Here is a 17,460-nt window from a genome sequence, read left to right on the forward strand (position 1 = left end):
CAATCGATAGGGATTCCTTATTGGTGGTGGAAATTTATATAATTTACGGTATCACACTATGCAAGTTTTTTCTCTTTTGCATATTATTCACATTATTCGCTGAGGACTCTGACAACTCCCATCTCCCAGATCTGTGACTACATCTCAGCATATGAATCTTGCAGATTTTTAGTGGCTATCTGGTAAGCACATTTCCTACAGAGACCGTGGAGTGTGATCTATGTTTTCAGCGTCAATCAAGTTGATATTTGGGACATTGATTTTTGTTTGGACATTAATTTTTTGTTTACCCACATCACGCAGCGCGGCTTATTTTTTCTATCATGCAGGAGACAGCCAGAGAGTGCAAGCATCATACAGGAGACAGCCAGAGAGTGCAGGCATCATACAGGAGACAGCCAGAGAGTGCAGGCATCATACAGGAGACAGCCAGAGAGTGCAGGCATCATACAGGAGATAGCCAGAGAGTGCAGGCATCATACAGGAGACAGCTAGAGAGTGCAGGCATCATACAGGAGACAGTCAGAGACTACAGGCATCATATATGCGACAGTCAGAGTGTGCAGGCATCATACAGGAGACAGCCAGAGAGTGCAGGCATCATACAGGAGACAGCCAGAGAGTGCAGGCATTATACAGGAGACAGCCAGAGTGCAGGCATCATACAGGAGACAGCCAGAGTGCAGGCATCATACAGGAGACAGCCAGAGAGTGCAGGCATCATACAGGAGACAGCCAGAGAGTGCAGGCATCATACAGGAGACAGCCAGAGAGTGCAGGCATAGTACAAGTACTGTGGGTGGTGTGGTTGCAGTCAGTGTAAATAGCTCTGGGGAAGCCTGTCCTCCCTCTCCTTCTAAAATAGACCTGTGTGACCCCTCTCCCCCCTCCTCTGTGACCCCCATCCCCCTCCTCTGTGTGCAGCTATGGCAGGAGCTCTTCTCACTTACATTAGTTGTCGCGTCCAGATAGCATGTCTCCTCACACTCCCAGCCCTTCCGTTGTCAGTGGGAAGTACAGCAAAGGTGGAGCAGCTCAAGACAAGAAAGTTACATCGTCCTTATCCCGGGGTCTCCATGCACCTGATTGGTTGCTGGGATGCTAGACGGGCCCAGCAACCAATCATTTTGACAGGCGGGACTTGGACATTCTGGGAGCTCTGCCACTGGTACAGGCATTTACCCGAAGACTATCAGACTGTCTCTTAAGCTGCCCGGGCCCCCCTGCTCAGCTGAGGACACAGGGCCCGGTACAACAGGGCCAGTTGTACTGGCCTATCAGCGGTCCTGCATATATCACCAGCAGAGCTCAGAGTAGACTCTGGTGGTTGGTTAGAAAGAGGGGTCGGGTTTGTCTCTAGTGGCCAGCAAATGTGCTTTCTCAATTGCAAAAAGTGTTGTCGAACATAAACCCCATTCACCAGGCGAACAAGGTATATTCTTCTTCCAAGAGGTCCATCAATAATGCCAGGAACCCAAGGAGGCAAAACTCTGTAAATCCGAAACCATACAAGATCACCGGCACGGAATCCAGGACAGCCTGGCAGGGGAGGTGTTGGTGACTGTTCCTGTGGACGAACTAAATCAAGTTTGATACGGAGATGCCTGTCAAACATAAGAAAAGCTGGGCACAGCCCAGTAGTAGCGTGTTTCGGTACATGGTCAAGAACCCCAGCAGCTTCTCCTCTGACATTCCAGCCTGGTCAAGAGTGGACAATAAGTGCTTCGTAAACATCTGCACAAACCGTTCTGCCAGCCCATTCAAGGCTGGATGATAAGGAGCTGTTTTGTAGTGTTGGATGCCCAAGCCACTGAGGAAGGAATGAAACTCATGCGATGTAAATTGAGTTCCATTGTCTGAGACTATGGCTGTTGGCAAGCCATATTGAGCAAAGAGCTTCCTTAAGACTAGAATGGTAGCAGCTGAGGTAATAGAAGACATTTGAAAAACCTCCAGACATTTTAAATGTGCATCTACCATGATCAAATACATTTTACCCTGGATTGGGCCAGAAAAATCAAGATGGAGTCTTGACTACGGGTCTGTTGGCCATGGCCAAGGTTGCAGGGTTCCTCTATTTTGGGGTCGCTGAGCTTGACAGCACCCAGGACATTGAGCCACATAATCTTCAATTGTTGTATTCATTTGTGGCCACCAAACATAGCTGCAGGCTCGCTGATTCATGCGCACCACACCAGGATGGCCTTCATGCAGTATCCTTAGCATAGTTGATTGCAAATACTGAGGTACAATCGTTCTATTGCATTAGTCACAAGCTCACATTTTCTTGCAAAGTACAGACGAAATTCACCCAAAACATTCTCTGGCCCTCCAGTCTGAACATACGAGAATATCTGAGACAGGAAGGGATCTGTGGCTGTATGTCTAGCAATTAGGGATGTGGACATGCAGGATCGTGGCCTGTGTATTTCCACTACGCGTACGTCTCTTGGTGGGTGGTCTCCAAGTGGAAATCAGAAAAATGTATCTGCATTGCCATGGGTATCATGGTAGCGGTATCTGATAGAATAAGTATAAGCTCCCAAAAATAAAGCGTACCTTTGTAAGTGAGACGTATTGTTTTAGAAATTCCTTTCTGAGGGTTCAGTATTGACAACAGAGGTTTGTTGTCAGTGATAAGTGTGAACTCCCGACCACAGATGTACGTGTGAAATTTTTTGTGACCCATACAATGGCCAAAGCTTCCTTTTCTATCTGGGAGTATTTTTGTTCTGCTGAGGTTAAAGACCTGGAGGCAAAAGAAATGGAGAGCTCTGTGCCATCTGGCATGACATGGGAAAGCACGGCACTCAGTCCATAAGGCGAGGCGTCACGAGCCAAGGTGATGTGTTTCTTTCAATCATAGTGGACCAGAACTCGAGAAGACAGAATGAGTCCTTTGGAAAGCCAAAAAGCTTTTTCACATTTTTTTGTCCATGTCCATTTAGCTTTTTCATCCAGTAAGCGATGTAACGGGTAGAGCTGGTGTGCTAGGTTCGGCAAGAAACGCGGTAGTAATTTAGGAGGCCAAGGTAGGACCTGAGCTGTTCAACATTCTGGGGAGTAGGGGCATGGGTAAGGGCTTTAACCTATGTCCTATGTAGTAAGTAACCCATGTGGGTCCACCCATGTGGGCACAAAATTCCAGTCGAGACTTGAGAAATTCACATTTTGAAAGATTGACACGTAAACCATACCTTTGGAGTCTCTCTAGCACAGCTTCAACATTCTTTCTGTGTTCTTCATCAGTGGGACTGGTGATGAGCATGTCATCTAGTAGACATTGGGTGAAAGGTATGCCTGCCAGGACCTCATCCATGATCCGCTGCCAGATGTCTGGAGCTGGGGCTATGCCAAAAACCATGCGGTTATATTGGAATAATCCTTTATGTGTGTTAATGGTCAACAGATGGCGTGAATCTGGGTGTACTTGCAGTTGCAGGTAAGCTTGGTTTAAGTCTATTTTTGTAAAGTTTTGCCCCCCAGCCAGTGAGCCAAATAGATCTTCAAGTCGAGGCAATGGGTATTGATCTACAAGAAGTTGCTTGTTCAGTGCGACCCTGAAATCCCCACAAATCCTAATGTCTCCATTTTTTTTCTTGATATGCACAATTGGCGATGCCCATTCACTTCTATCAACTTTCATTATGATCTTTTCAGCCAATAGGTGGTCCAGCTCTGCTTCCACTTTCTTCTGCAAGGCAAAATGTACTGATCTACTGATCTTGCCTTACAAAAATGAGGTGTAGCACCAGGCTTCAAGAGGAGGTGGGCCATATTTCCCTTTATGGTGCCCAAAGAGTCCACAAAAACCTCCTTAAAGCGTGACTTCAGGGATTCCACCCAATGGTCTACTTCAGAAAGCAATGTACATTGGGCAATGGTAAAGGAGGCATGCCCAGGGCTTTGATCCAGTCCCTACCGTACAACGGAGGACCTCCTTTACTTACAAAATAAAGTATGACTGCGGTTGCCTAATGTAACAAGGGGTTTCACATAACCCAAGAGCTGTAGCAGTTCCTTGCTGTTGGTTTGTAGTGTGAGATTTGGAGGTTGGAGTGGTAGGGACAGACCCGATGCCTTTAAATCAGTCCATGAAATGACAGACACAGCCACCCCTGTATCAACATCCATAGAGACAGGACAGCCATTGAGTGTGACATCCACTTTTATTGCAGTAGTACTCCCAGCTACTCAAAACAGTCCAACATGCTGAACACAGGTCTCCTCATCAGAGCTGAAGCCGTTATTGTCCATATCCACACAAAATGTCTGTTTACGTCTACCTTTTGTGGTAGTGTTCAGGGCGCGGGAGCTGCAGCAAACACGCCCAATATGACCAGTCTTTCCACATAGAAAACAAACGACATCCTTGAACTTGCAAGCAGGTGCGCTGTGAGTAGTGTTACCACAATGATAGCAAGTCGGCGTCCTAGAGACAGAAGAATTAGGTTGGCGAGGTTTAGGCTGATTTGGGGACGGCCGTCTTGGGTGTTGGGTGATAGCAGTGTGGAATATTTCCTCCCCCTGGCTTGCAGGAGTTTCAGGTGGTGCCTTCAGTAGGTTGGCGTCCCGTGTAGCCAACTCCATGACCGTAGCAATGTCAGTGGCGTTCGTCAGAGTCAAGTTGGGTTCTGTGAGTAAACGTTTCTGTATGGCTGGGTCGCAGAGTCCATGACAAACATGTCGCAGAGAGCCGTCTGCAGGTAGTTTTCAAACTGACAAGTGGCAGCTAGTTTACATAAAGCAAGGATATATGTCTTTATGTCCTCCCCGGCCTGCTGCCTCCTACTGTAGAATTTTAACCACTCTGCAATTTCTATCGGCTTCAGGTTGTAGTGCGCATGAAGCTCCTAAATTAACTAAGGCAGGGGCTTAGAGACCGACTTGTCTGGAGAAATAAGGTCTCTGAGAGTACCATATGCAGCTTGACCCAATGCTGTGAGGAAAACTGCAACTTTCTTTTCAGCCACACTATTTGCTTCCATATAGTGCTCCAGCCTCTCCACCCAGGAGCTCCATGACTCAGCAGCAGGATCGAATGGTTGAATAAACCCTATGAAGGCCATGTGTGCTAAAATCCACAATTATTATTCACTCAGAAACATGATGGCATTCTTACATGGAGGAGTCTTATTACAACAGACTTCTGTTCCTAACAGATGTAATCTCTTCTCAGTACCATGTGTCTGCTTTCAGTCTCACACACACACTGTGTCTGACTTCCTGGTACAGCCCCTCACCCCCCCATCATGCATCAGGAGAAAAAGGGCAAGGGTCACAGTTATCCTGCACAAGCATTACAAAGACTGCTAGCAGAGATGCACCTTGGAGCACAAATGCAAGGGTAAGGACTGTAACCCATCAGGTGATAGATATAGTCGGGTGTGCAGCATCATCACTGTGCGACGCCCAGGCAGCAGGCAAGTGATGATACAATCAGAGTCTATAAGAGGCAGCAGTCTGCACATGACCAAGATGGCTGCCAACAGGAGGGCAAGGTAAGACCTTGACACCATGACAGGAGTAGCTGTGAACAAGGAGGCCGTTCTGGCAGCTGCGGTGGGCTGTGCACTAGTCTCTGCTTGGGTGATAGAGGATGATGGAGATGAGGATGGTTTAGTAAGCCAGTCCACCCCCTCCTCTGTATGCTGTGGCTGGATAGCACAGGCAACATCACTAAACAGAGGAAACGGTGCCCTGCCTGAGGACAGACCACGTCCACCTTTGCCTGTGGACATATATGCTGCTGACCCCCCAACAGTGTCATTGGAAGGTCTGCCTCTCCTTGTTGGACTCCCAGACATGATGGGGGGGGGGGGCTGATTACCAAAATGTAATAGAGACGGGAAAATGTGTATTTGGATGCAATTTAATCAATGGAAAGTGGTGTTTGGTGCACTTTACCTTGATTACTCATTACACAGACAAACTGCACTGACGCACTTCATTATAGTGCAGTAAAAGTGCAGAACCTCAATTCAATATACTGCAGTAAAACTGCACTAACAGACTTCAATATACTGCAGTAAAAGTGCACTAGCACACTTCAATATACTGCAGTAAAAGTGCAGTAACGCACTTCAATATACTGCTGTAAAAGTGCACTAACGCACTTCAATATACTGCAGGAAAAATGCATTAATGCACTTCAATATACTGCAGGAAAAATGCAGTAACGCACTTCAATATACTGAGGTAAAATGCAGTAATGCATTCAATATGCTGCAGTAAAAGTACACTAACACACTTCAATATATTGCCGTAAAAGTGCACTAACCCCATTTTACGGCTGGAGCATATTATTTATCCACACAGAGGATGCCCAGCCAAGTTTGAAAAACCCTGGTCAGCCTGGCTAGATTCTGTTGTGCTGTGCTCACTAGATTTGGTGGATGGGAGGCTGGGCACTCCAGGACTACTCCCTATCTACATTTCTATATTCTAGAGCTCTGCTCTCAAGGACTTACCCATTATGCTCCAAATGGCAGCCCATTGAGGTTCATGGATGTCTACATGGTTGTTTTGCAGTTTTGCGCTGTGTCACTCTTGTCACTCTTGAATACCCTGGTTCCCACTATAGCCTTAGTCTGAGTATTGTATATTTGGTTTTGTATGCTACAATGTGACTGTCTGTGGATTGTACCTTTATGGATACTGTATTTTTCTTGTTTGTACAAGTCTAAACTTTCTAATAAACTCCGCTAAGTAAAAAAAAAAAAAAAACCTTTTATACCCTCCTTGATCCATGCTGCTCGAATCATCTAATAAACATACATCTTCAAAATCTAAAATGTTGATTACTTCATTGGAAGAGAGATCGTCAAGAATGGTTTCCCAAAACTCTTAAAAATCTGTGGTAATGTCACTGTAATGACTAACTTTTAATGATCAACATCTTTAAAAAATTACTTACATCAACCAATGTGAAAAATAAGTCAGTGACATGGTTGCAAAACTAAAGTGTTACTAAACCCAGAACCTGCAGCAAGGACCTTTCTTTCATGCAGAAAAGATGCGTGTAAAAGCAGCATTTTTTCTTCCTGTTTGAATGAGCTCTTTATAGACAAATGTAGAAAAAAATTTTTTTAGAATAACATTATTATAAAATAGTTCAGATAACTGAAAAAGTGGAGTGCCCAGTAAGGGGAGACATGTGTGTACATGTCTGTGAGTGTACATGTGTGTGTACTGTACACGTGACTGTGTGTGCGTGTGCGTACATGGCTGTGTGTGTATATATCTGTGAGTGTACATGTTTGTGTGTGTGCACGTGACTGTGTGTGTGTGTCTGTACGTGTCTGTACATGTGTGTGTACACGTGACTGTGTGTGTACATGTCTGTGTGTGTGTGTCTGTACGTGTCTGTACATGTGTGTGTGCATGTGACTGTGTGTGTGTGTACATGTCTGTGTGTGTGTACATGTCTGTGTGTGTGTGTGTACATGTCTGTGTGTGTGTGTCTGTACGTGTCTGTACATGTGTGTGTGAAATATGTACACGTGTGAGGGGGGCTGAGTGCGTACACGTGTGAGGGGGGCTGAGTGCGTAAACGTGTGAGGGAGGTTGAGTGCATAAACGTGTGAGGGGGGCTGAGTGCGTAAACGTGTGAGGGGGGGCTAAGTGCGTACACGTGTGGGGGGGGCTGAGTGCGTACACGCGTGAGGGGGGCTGAGTGCGTACATGTGTGAGGGAGGCTGAGTGTGTACAGCTGCTGAATTTGGATCTTTTTGGACAAAATATAATTCCTTACTGTTAAATCTTGATAGCACTGATGACTTGGAATAGAATTTTCATTTTCATATATTACGTTGTAAGTGTTAAAATAAATGTGTACACTGAAGGACTCACTGTTATGGCTACTGGGTGGATTTGGTGGGATGGCCCATGGGCAGGCCCTGCTGAATGTTGGTGGTTAGGCCTGGGGGGGGGGGGGGGAAGGCCTAAAGCTGTGTAAGGGGCCCCACAATTTCTGATGGCTGCCCTGCTTATATTCCTAAGGGATTTAGTATTGAGTGGGGCGTGACTCACTATTATGAATAGTGGGCCACAGCCCCTGGCACCCCCATACCAGCACCCACTGGCCACTCTTCCTACAGCAGCAGATGAGAGCAGCCAGCAGGAGAGGGGATACCCACCATTACATATAACTTATTTGATTGGTGCTATAAATAAAAAAAAAAAAAAAAAAAAAACGACATTTCAGCTTTAAAACTTATTATCAAAAACCTATTTTTGCTTTTTGATTCAGGTATTTTTTTTATTAGAAATGGTTTCCATTTTTTAAAAACACATAGAAAAGTTACATAAACTTTTATTGCAGTTGCAAAAATTCAGAACAAGGAGTAAGCCCCCGTTCACACTAAGGCGACCTGTGAGGCGACCTGGTCGCCTCCCATAGGGAAGCTGCGGACCCGTTCTAATAGGAGCGACACAAGTCGCTCCGACTTAGAAAAAGGGTCCGGAGCTTCTTTGGGGCGACCAGGAGGCGAGCGCCATAGACTTCAATGTTATGAAGTCCGTGGCGGCCGCTCCGAGGTCGCGGCGCGCTGCTCGCACCGCGACCTCGGCGGTCGCGGTGCGAAGTAGCGTCGCCCCTATGTGAACGGGGGCTTACAGAAGCATGTTAGAAAGATGTCATTACAAGCAAAGTAACATAAATACTGTATAGAATTTTCGATCCCATCAAATTGGGTTTGTCAAAGCAATAGGTGTGGTTCAGCGTGGTTGATATTTTTATGATAAGAAGTATAAATCAGCAAGAGATGTTTGAGTATTTCTTCCTCATGGAGTCAAAGCCATTTGCCTTTTACAATAACACTAGTTTTGTTTGCTCCTTATACAGTAAGATGACAAAATACTTGTAAAGAGGAAGAGGAAACTGAAGATACAAATAAAAGGGTTGTGCGACTGAGTTGGTTGAAACAACTACTGCTGTGGTTTTACTTTAGAAAACCTATAATGCTCTAAGTATAAATTCTTATTTCTAAAACAAAGATTGACTATATATATATATATATATATATATATATATATATATATATATATATATATATATAGTACAAAATCTGATAAAGAACATCACATTAACCACTTTAAGACTGGAGGATTTTCCTGCTTAACGTCCAGAATTTCAAAGGGTGTAAATTTCTCATTGCATTTTCTCACTGCCTATCACGGTTTCGGAGGCCTTGAAAGATAGCACACACCCCCCCAAATGACCCAATTTTGGAAAGTAGACACCCCAAGCTATTTGCTGAGAGGCATGGTGAGTCCATGGAATATTTTATATTTTGCCACAAGTTTTGGGAAAATTACATTTTTTTTTTTTTATTTTTTTTAACACAAAGTTGTCACTAAAAGATAAATAGCTCACACATGACATAGGTATATGTGGAATGACACCCCAAAATACATTCTGCTGCTTCTCCTGAGTACAGTGATACCACATGTGTGAGACTTTTTGGTGAGACTAGCTGTGTACGGGACCCCGAAAACCAATCACTGCCTTCAGGTTTTCTAATGGCGTAAATTGTGCATTTCACCTCCGCACTACCTGTCACAGTTTCAGAGGCCCTGAAATTTCAAGATAGCACAAAACCCCCCCAAATGACCCCATTTTGCAAAGTAGACACTCCAAGCTATTTGCTGAGAGGCATGTGAGTCCATGGAATATTTTATATATTTGTACGGCCGGTGTGAAACAGAAGGCAGATCCTTCAGTCCACGCTGCTCGTGGGGCGGGGGCGAGGGCGGAGCCGGAGCCGCAGCGGAAAGAAGGTAAGTGCCCTACTCGAGTATGTGTGCTGCACTGCTGTATAGGATAACACAGCACACACTGTACACGGCTCCGCACCTCGGCTCCTCACTGAGGTGCACTGTGTGTATGGTGTGTGTTCCTATGTACACCTCTCTGCTGCTGCACATCCATGGACGGCACTGAGCACATAAAACATGCACAGCGCGCTCTCCCACCTTCCATCATATCACTGTACCTGGCTGGCAGGATGCTGCTCTCCTCCCTCCTGTGCGCTCTACACACTCCGCTAGATTACCTCCCTCTTACGGGCTCCCAGCCTCCCACACATGGCCCTCCACCGGCTCCTCTCATATACAGCAGGCAGCCAGGCACACCGCCACAGGCCCCCTCACAGCTGCCATGAATCCCCGCTCTACAATGTCTACAAGGGGAGGGCCGAGGATGTGCACACTGCGCTGCGCCTGCTCCCATTCTGTGTGAGTCAGTGTATGAGGGGACGAGTCCTGTATAGCCTCATAGCAGAGTACATGAGGCATGTGTATGAGGAGACATGTCCTATGTACCCTGCTCCCACCCACCCTGGAATGAGGGGGGCCCTGCCTGAGACCTCTGTGCCCTGCTCCTCAATGTGTGAAGGGACATGTCCCATATAGCCTAATAGCAGAGTACATGAGGCATGTGTATGAGGGGACATGTCCTATGTACCCTGCTCCCACCCCACCATGGAATGAGGGGGGCCCTGAGCCCTCTGTGCCCTGCTCCTCAATGTGTGAGGGGACGTGCCCCATATAGCCTGATAGTAGGGTACATGAGGCATGTCGGGGGATGGGGCAGCTGCATATGGAGGAATTCATCTATATGCAGCTGCCCCATCCCCCTCCTATACAACTTATTTTGCTGGCCCCCCAGTGGTCCCCAGCCCCCCTCTTCGGTGCTCCTACCCCCCATTGCTCTTAACCTCCCCCCCCCTCAGTGCTCTTAACCCCCCCATTTGGTGGGCACTGGTAGGCTTGAACTTGGTGGGCACTGGTAGGCTTGCACTTGGCGGGCACTGGTAGGCTTGCACTTGGTGGGCACTGGTAGGCTGCACTTGGTGGGCACTGGTAGGCTGCACTTGGTGGGCACTGGTAAACTGCATTTGGTGGGCACTGGTAATCTGCATTTTGTGGGCACTGGTAGGCTGAATGTGATGGGCACTGGTAAGCTGCATTTGGTGGGCACTGGTAGGCTGAATTTGTGGGGCACTGGTAAGCTACATTTAGTGGGCTCTGGTAATCTGCATTTGGTGGGCACTGGTAATCTGCATTTTGTGGGCACTGGTAGGCTGAATGTGATGGGCACTGGTAAGCTGCATTTGGTGGGCACTAGTAGGCTGAATTTGGTGGGCACTGGTAAGCTGCATTTGGTGGGCACTGGTAATCTGCATTTGGTGGGCACTGGTAATCTGCATTTGGTGGGCACTGGTAAACTGCATTTGGTGGGCACTGGTAAGCTGCATTTGGTGAGCACTGGTAATCTGCATTTGGTGGGCACTGGTAGGCTGAATTTGGTGGGCACTGGTAGGATGAATTTGGTGGGCACTGGTAAGCTACATTTAGTGGGCTCTGGTAATCTGCATTTGGTGGGCACTGGTGATCTGCATTTGGTGGGCACTGGTAAGCTGCATTTGGTGAGCACTGGTAATCTGCATTTGGTGGGCACTGGTAGGCTGAATTTGGTGGGCACTGGTAGGATGAATTTGGTGGGCACTGGTAAGCTACATTTAGTGGGCTCTGGTAATCTGCATTTGGTGGGCACTGGTAATCTGCATTTGGTGGGCGCTGGTAGACTGCATTTGGTGGGCACTGATGAGGCTGCCTTTGATGGGCACTGGTAATCTGCATTTGGTGGACACTGATGAGGCTGCATCAATGCATTGATCTCTTGTATCAAATCCACAGTCTCTGACCATCTCTTGTATCAAGTCTGCAGTCTCTTACCATCTCCTGTCTGGGGGCTCTGTCTCTCTAACAGATGCCCTCTCTGTGTCCATTAGAGAGACCCCCCTCCAGTTCCAATTAGAGTACTCTGCTTCTCTTACTGTAATTTGTTTATTGTTCAGAGATCATGAGAGGGTCCCGGGGTAAGGAAGACTTCTTAGGGGAGCATCTCTGTGTTTGAGCCATTGCCATAGAAACATGTGTAAAGGGGAGGAGTTAGTAAGATGACCACGCCCATGTGGGGGCGCCAGAAAAATTTCTGCACCCAGGCGCCTGTGACCCTAGGATCGGCCCTGCAAAGTTGTCACTAAATGATATATTGCTCACACATGCCATGGGTATATGTGAAATGACACCCCAAAATACATTCTGCTGGGGTTTGGGGGGGGTGATCAAGGGGTTAAATGTGTACCTATGTGTGTTAGTGTCAGTGTAGTGTTGGTGGAACTCACGTTTAGCTATCTCTCTTTCTTCTCCTGGAACCGTAAGCGCTCCAGGAGGGAAAATTACATCACTTCCCCTGCCTGTGTTTACATTACACAGGCGGGGGACACAATGCCTTTGGCCAGAACCGATCACCAGATCCAGACCAAAAATCATTGGTCTGCATCTGGTGACTGATTGGTTCTGAGCCGAATCAGACCAGGATCGAGCCGTAAATGAATCACAATAAGCGTATTTTGATTGGTCTGCGCAAAAGTTATCGTGTTTACTAACTACGGAAAAGATTTATGTCATTTTTTTTTCTATTTTTTTTTTTTCGCTAGTAATGGCGGCGATCTGCGTTTTTTTTTTTTTTTTTTGCGGGACTGCGACATTGCGGCGGACAGATCGGACCCCTAACTGACATTTTTGACACTTTTGGGGGGACCAGTGACATTACTACAGTAATCAGTGCTATAAATATGCACTGTTACTGCAATAATGACACTGGTAGGGAAGGGGTTAACACTGTTGGTGATCAAGGGGTTAAATGTGACATCCCCCCTCCCATGGCTTGTTTGGGCTCTCCTGTCCTACTGGGAGACCAGAGCTACTAGCTGGCACGTCCGTCTGCCTAGTCAGAGACCTGAAGGAATCCAGGATAGGCTTTGATCAGGTCGTCGCTATAGTAACCCAGCAGCAATGACATAACATCACTTCCGGTTTACCGGCATCTTACGGGCGCCATTTATTTAAAACCGAAAGTATTTAAAAAAAAAAACACAGATCTTGGTGTTTTGAATGTTTTCAAGTGCAAAGGAGGGATTTGAGGTCTTATAGAGTTTAAATCACCTCAACACATCCAATACTCATAACATATGGGATAGGATTTCTTTTTTCCTTCCCATTTATATATATAGAACAAATTAATTTTTCCACATCACACAATATACAAGCACCACTTTGTGGTCACTCAATATACCCTCCTTGCAGTAGCTTTTTTGCTCCGATTTTTCATTTGAGTGCTATTTCAAAGTATTCAATATCAATCCACATCTTTCTTTTATATTTGCCTTTTCTTCATGTAAATATGTGGCCATTCAATACACCTTTCCTGCAGTGGTTTTTTGCTCCTGTCCCTATTGAATGCTATTGCAAAATATCCATTATTAATCGATATCCGTCTTTTCATTTTTGTATCTTTATGTAAACATAGAGTTTGCCTTGTTTATATGTCTATAGTCTTGGCTTTGTCCCCTCAGCTGCAGCCTAGTGTCAGTGACACTGTATGCTCCCCGTACAGATTCTCCCCCCGGCGCACATAGGGGCGTTCCCCCGCCCCGTCACCGGTCACCTGATCCCGCCATTGGCGGAGATTCAGACCCGGACATTGTGCGTCGGCGTGCCCGGAACGCACGCCGCGGCCAACCCTGTGTGGGCGGCGTCTGTGCGCTCCAGACACGGGGGACCTCTATTGGTCCGCACTCGCCTTGGGAGGAGACTGGACGCAGGCTCCGGCGCATGCGCCGGCGTACTTAATGGCGGACCGCGCTCTATTCAGAGCGCGCCGCCATTACTCTTATGCACAGACCTATACAGGTAAGTTACTTTCTCCCTGGATTTTCTAAAACTGCTCATAGGACCCGCTTTTGTCACAATACTCTGGCTAATATTTATTCCTGGCATTTGGGCACCCTTTGAGACTTTACTGGGACTATTTTCCTTTTACTTAGCTATTTCTATCTCTGATTCCTAGGATATCTGTTCTCCGCCATTGAACTCTGGCTAATATTCATTCCGATACCTGGGCACCCTTTGATACTTCTACTAGTACCACTTTTTCTCTTATTCAGTAACTTCTATTCCAGACTACATACTGCTTCCATATTCCTCCTCACCACTCAGTTTTTTCCCTACTTAGTCTTTTCCTTTTCTCCTACCAACTGCAGTACTCACGTTGAGAAACGAGACCTTTTTCTATCTTTATATTTACTCCCTATCTATTTACCCTTTGATATCCCTCATGATTTCAGGCTTGACATATTCCATGTCAACAGGGATGCATGGCTGGACACGTCCCAGCATCATAAATCCATCGGGGGACATACCTATTCTACTACTATTTTACAGGTATTCTGTACCCATAATATTCTGTCCTACTTTCCCTTTTATTTTCCATGATAGACAGACTTCATTGAATTTTTCTTCTATATCTTTTCATAACTTTCTAGATGACCTGTGCGTTTCTGACCTCACTCTGGAGATCCTCGTGGGATTTTCTGTCCGTGGAGCTCCTTTCTCACTGTCATTTGCCATACCACTGTGTATTTGGCTTACAAATATTGAAATCTCCCCTGGAAACCCATACAAATATTAACATATTGCTTTAGTCTATCCTGTATAGACCTAATTTGATTAGCATATACTCTTTGCGGCCATAGTCAATTGAAGGCCTTTTTCTCATCCACCAAGGCCCATCCTTTTGGTCTCACGTCCTGGATTTCACAGAGGTCTTACATATCTGGTACGTAATTATAGAGGCATTTTTTGCCCCCCCTCTTTGTTACATCTAAATACGACAAACACTATGTATAATGAATTTTGTGTTACATCACTCTTAACATTGTTTAATACATGTTAAATTTAACCTTATACTCATTTTTTGTATTATACTCATTGTTACCTTTTATGCTCCTAGTCTGAGCTCTGGTGTTTTGTGGACCATTGAGAAAGGCATTTGGACCGAAACGCGTCTAGTCCGATCCAGACACCTCAGACCCTTCTGGTTCCAAGACGTATCTATGACCTTGTTTTTATTATATACTTGATATGTGATTATGTATAATTTATCTTTATTATATGTGGAATAAAATTTATATATTTTCATACTCAAGTCCTGATTCTTGCCGTTGAAAGTCCCAATCCTCAGGGGTATTGTTGTTCCATATAGAGTTTAAAGAGTATCTGTCACGTGCCTATTGCTGTCACAAGGATGTTTACACTCTTTGCGACAGAAATAAAAGTAATAAAAAAAAATGAAAAGCAATAGTGTAAAAATAAAATAATAAATACATTAATTAAAAAATTTAAAAGTGCCCCATCCCCCCCGTACAAGTGTACAAAGGTGAACACGTGCGTTGTTCCCACTAACCGCGAACGTCGGATCATGGGCCATCTAAAGCAGTAACCTGTAAAGGCTTTTAAAGCTTCACCAATGGATTGTTTGTCGCCATGTGCACAATTTCAAAGTGTGACATGTTTGGTATCTATTTATTCGGCATAACATCATCTTTTATGTTTTACAAAAAACTGGGTTACGTATTATATTATAATATGTATTATATTTTTTTGCATTCAAATTTTAAAAAAGTGTATTTTTTGCCCAAAAACTGCATTTGAAAATATTGTGTGACATAAAAAATTGCAAAACCCACCAATTTATTCTCTAGGGCCTCTGCTTAAAAATATATAATGTTTACAGGTTCTAGCTAGTTTTCTAGCAAAAAGTAAAAAAAACAGTTTTGCACATGGTAACAAAAAGTGCCAGAAAATGCCTGGTCTTCAAGTGGTTAAACCCATTTCATGGATTATTGTACTTTGTTATAAAGATTTGTATAATTTTTAATACAATTCTACCTTGGAGCTTATTTGTCTGTGGTGCCAATGAATAGTCACTTATTTCCTTGGAGGGTGTCAGGGAAGGCATGTCCGTACAGATGGAGTTTCACAGGGCATACATATGCACATACCAGCAACTGGCCAGGCAGATGTGCATAGTCATGGGCTTGGCAGTGCGCATGCGCACTCACGCATCAATGCGCGCACCTGTTACTAATGCTGGCCCTGAGTGGGCTATTTAAACAGGCTTCTGTATAGACTCGTTGCTGTTTGGTCTGCAGCTTCTGTGTGCGTTCTAAGTTCCTGTGTTGACCTTTGGTCCTAATCCGACTTACTTCTTACTTACCATCCTTTGTCTGCTACCTGCCCCTACCTCGGCTTGTCTTTGGATTCTGCTTTTGCATCCTGTCTCTGCTTGATCGACCTTCTGTTGCTGACTTGGCTTGTGACCCGACCATCCAGCTGTCTGCTGTCTATGCCTGATTCGCCCGACTGTTACTGACCCAGCTTCTCTGTCCCTGCATCTTGCTCATCCAGCCTGCTACAGCTCTCAGTCCAGCAAGTGTTCATCTGGTTCCTGCTTCCAGCTGCCTTCTACAGTCTGCCGCCATTCAAATCCCGTGCCAGCTCATCTACTACCAGCATGCTGTGCTGCCATATCCATCTGCTGACTGCTGCCACACAGATTACTGGACTAATTACAGGCACTCCTACCTTGCCGTGCTCCTTTGGCTGCTGTCTCACTACTAGTGACCCCCGAGCCGGAAGTTGTACAAGAGGCCTTCCTGTACACATGAGGCTCACTGACCAGGTACATGACAGAGGGTATTCTGTCTCTATTTGATTTTGGGATAAAGGTACTCCCACCATTCCCCTTTATCAAGTTTTTGTATAGTCTGGTTTGTTTCTTGTAAATACGAGGATAGCCTAATTCCTAAGGGTTGTAATAAAACATCAATAGGATTGCCTAGTGAATCGTCAAGAGAGCAAATGCTGGCCACAATAGACACCCCTCAAACAGGAACATCAGATTTGTGCACCTTGTTTAAGTGCTTGAAAATAGGTCTGACGAGGCAAGGAGGGTCTAACTTTCTAGCTTTGTTATTTTCCAGGAACTCCCAGGGCAACAGCCTACCTCAGGATGTTTTCTAGATTTATTTTTTCTATTCTAGAATAGGATCAGATTGTAGACGCCCAAATATATCTGAATCCAACAGTTGCCGGCCCGGATTGCCTCTCTTTAATGGTCAATGGTATTTAACAAAACAATGGCCTCTCCCTTATCTGCCTCTTTAATTACTGTGTTTAAATTCTCTTTTAGAGACTTCAAAATGTATCTTTCTTGTTTGTCAAATTAGAATAGTTGTGATGTGTCAACTTCTCTGGAATGATGAGGTCATTTTCCACACATTTTTTAAACAAATATAACTTTTCTCCTCTGGACTGAACTGGATAAAATTCAGATTTGTGTTGGGAGGCTATATGAAGACAATCTGGAGCGTTCATTTTTTTTTGCCCATCAGAATATCTGTGAGATTCCATAGAAGTCATATCATGCATCAAGCAAAAATATTGAAAATCAGAATTCAAAGGAGAAGTAAAATGTGTTGTGTCAGTGCTTTCCTGTGAACTCAAAGCTGAATCAGTATTTAAATAGTGTTTCTTCAGAGTTAAACAACA

At 45.2% G+C, this 17,460-nt stretch overlaps 1 pseudogene across 1 annotated transcript; it reads right to left on the reverse strand.

The window, feature by feature from the left end:
• Positions 1-4,058: 4,058 nt before the first annotated feature.
• Positions 4,059-5,069, reverse strand: LOC309544761 (annotated as a pseudogene). The gene has a single exon. The product of its transcript is annotated as an uncharacterized misc_RNA (transcript).
• Positions 5,070-17,460: the final 12,391 nt, after the last annotated feature.

The sequence above is a fragment of the Pelophylax lessonae genome, assembly GCF_965119305.1.
Source record: "Pelophylax lessonae genome assembly, chromosome: 1".
In the NCBI taxonomy this organism is placed as follows: Eukaryota; Metazoa; Chordata; class Amphibia; order Anura; family Ranidae; genus Pelophylax; species Pelophylax lessonae.